The sequence below is a fragment of the Brassica oleracea genome, chromosome C6 (assembly GCF_000695525.1).
Source record: "Brassica oleracea var. oleracea cultivar TO1000 chromosome C6, BOL, whole genome shotgun sequence".
Taxonomy (NCBI): Eukaryota; Viridiplantae; Streptophyta; class Magnoliopsida; order Brassicales; family Brassicaceae; genus Brassica; species Brassica oleracea.
The window spans coordinates 23,079,254-23,082,189 of record NC_027753.1 but is presented as its reverse complement, the minus strand read 5'-3'; positions in this window follow the sequence as shown (position 1 = coordinate 23,082,189).

Below are 2,936 nucleotides of genomic sequence, written 5' to 3'. Positions count from 1 at the left end.
TGGAGCAAACTGGGAACGACCCTATAAAATCGAAAAAGTCGTCCGACTGGGCTCCTACGAAATAGCCAATATGCAAGACATAAAAATTCCAAGGACGTGGAACGCGATGCATCTTAAAAAATACTATCACTAAACAAACCAACTCGCAATGACCGAACTATGAGACGGCATGATCTCCATAAGGAGTACGTAGGCAATTTGTCGAATGGCAAATTCAGCTGTCCCCCCTCATTAAAAAGGGGGGGGGAGTGGATACGTATACTCGTATACTCTCAAATTCGAAAATATCCGACCACGCCTTCGATGTTTCCGATATATCTTAACTAAGCAAATTATTCTTTATCCGCAAAACATTTTCTATATTCGGAAATAAATCAGCCGTTAGGGAGAAGCAGCCTTTGGCATCGCGAGACGTCGCAAGAGATTCCTCGAGAGTTACTTCTCCTGAACAACGAAAACGGACACTCCGTCAAAAAAAAAATGATGAACATTTTAACACATATTTTGCGCAAATACTCCAAACGACGGCATCTGCCGCCAAGTCCGGTGCTGATCACATGGAACTCTCGAACGTCCTAAACAGACATAGCCATCTCACGAAGATGACTCTCGTACATCCGACACAAGGATAATAGCGCTATATAAAAAAAAAACCCCCGAAATTTTGGTCCAGCACTTCCGGTTGGCTTAAAAATTGTCTCCAGAGAGATGCTCGATTCATATCTAACAAGTCATGTAAGCCGAGAACCTATCGCGAACTTTAAATCGGTACGAATCAGATTAAATCGCAACAGATAAATCGATAGCCGGCTAGTCACCGCATAAAATCTTAAAACCGAAAGTAAACCTAGGTCTTACCCTAAACCCAGCGCACTGGTCTATACCATCTCAAGGCATGATATCCAAAAGATACGAGATCCCAAAACCATGCCTCTATGTTTATATTCGACTTCTTCAGATATCCTGCGAAGTCTATATCTCACGGAAAAACTCTCGAAACAGATCTCGAACAAAACATTTCACATCGAAGAAGGATATGAGACGAAAACTCATCACCCTCCTTGCACGCCATACGTAAACTTATGAAAAATGCAACTCGATCACCTTGTCATAAAAAGAAAGCCGCAGAGCGGCAGGGATTTAGAGCTACATATGGCCAGTCCCAAAATATGAAATAAGGCCATTTAAGGCCGAAATATCAAACATAAAAAAAATCTCTCGAAAGAGATCTAACCAAAGTCATCCTCAGAACTCACGATCCCTCTTCACCCGTTGCTTCGTCCAAGCCTGGAGCCGCGTCACCTCCGCTTTCTCCGAGCACCGGATCTTTCCCTTCTAAGCCTTCTGAACACGTCGGAAGAAAGCACGCGGATTTCAGGTCAGCTAGGATGAGATCAAAATCTCCATCCACGACTGCCAAATCTCCCTTGCAGCCAGACAGTCGGGCCTCTTCGGCCTCTAGGGTCGAAGGAGTCTCACTCTGGAACGACTGAACCACGGCCACCCCGCCCTCAAGACTAAATCCCTGTTCCGAATGCATTCGAGAGAGCCCAGAAAGGCGGAGATCTTCGCCAAGCAAGCTTGGAACTCAGAGCAAAGAGCGTCCTTGGCCTCTCGAATCCCGCGGCTCACTATTCCTGCATCGCCCTTGATCTGACGCTGAAGCCGACGCACCTCCGAAGATTTGGCCTTCTTGGCTTTCTTCTCCTTAAGCAGTGAACTCGCCATCTTCCCGAGGTCCCTCTCGAGCTCCCCTATCGCGACCTTGAGTTTCGACACTTTCACGGAGTGAGAATCCTTGACAGCCGTCAGCATGGCCTCGGTTTCAGACCACCTACCCTGCAGCTCCAACAACTCCCCGGTAAGACGACTGGTCTCAGAACCGCACTCACTGATCATCCCATCGATCAAAGAAGAAAGTTAGGGATTTTTTGTCTTTTAGAAAAATATATAACGATCAAGATATTAAGTGAGTGACAAACCTTTCTGCGAAGCCCCGACCCTATACTCGAGCCTTCTTGCTGTGAAGATTCCCCGTCACCACCCTTGGTAAACTTCCTCTTCCGGCCCTTAGGCTGAGCAACCGGAACAACACTAGGAGCGCGCAGCGCTAGAACGTTCTCTTTCCTGGCCGGTGGAGGAGGCCTAGAGTCAGCAGCCCTCTCCTTATCCTCGATGAGAATCGGAGTCGTGGACGATCCGGCAGGTAGAGCCGAAGCATCCGGAACGCCCGAGCCTGCGAGAATTCCCAGAGTTCCCGCGTCTCACGAAGTTACGACCTCTGTCCCGTGACCCGGAGCAATGGCCAGTGCAGAAGAGGATGGGAACTCGGCGCCAGCTCGAACCTGTTCCTTCTAAGCTTGGCGACGAACTAGTCTCTCTCGAAAGGAAAGATGGTCAGCAACGCAAGCCGGCGCTTCGACCGGAGAAGTCGGAATCGGAGCCGGAGAGGTGGCCTCGCCCATCTCAACACCGGAACTTCTCTTGTCGCCGTGGGAAGAAGACATGTTGAAGGCAAAAGATTTGGAGCTAGATAGGTTTTGGAGGTTTGAAGAGGGGAAGGTGTGAAGCAAATGAATGACAAGAGCTCACTACTTATAGAAGTATGGGCTCGGAATTTTATATTTTTAATATATACTTTCTCAAGAATTTTCTTCCGCGGAGTTTAAAGTAAACTTTGTCCAATACGCCTAACTTCGCCAAAATCGTCAAACTGCACGCTAGAGTCTCGACTCTAACGAGCTGGGGGGCTAACTGTTGGGGTCAAAAACGGTTACGACGGAGTTAACATTCAAAACGTCCGAAGAAGAAAATGAGAACTTTCTTCGATGAATACTTTTTTGAAATAGATTCTTTCTTACGAAAAGCTTTGCGGAGAAAACACGAGACATCGGACAAGAGCTCGAAAAAGGTCGCTACGCAACGACCGAACGCGT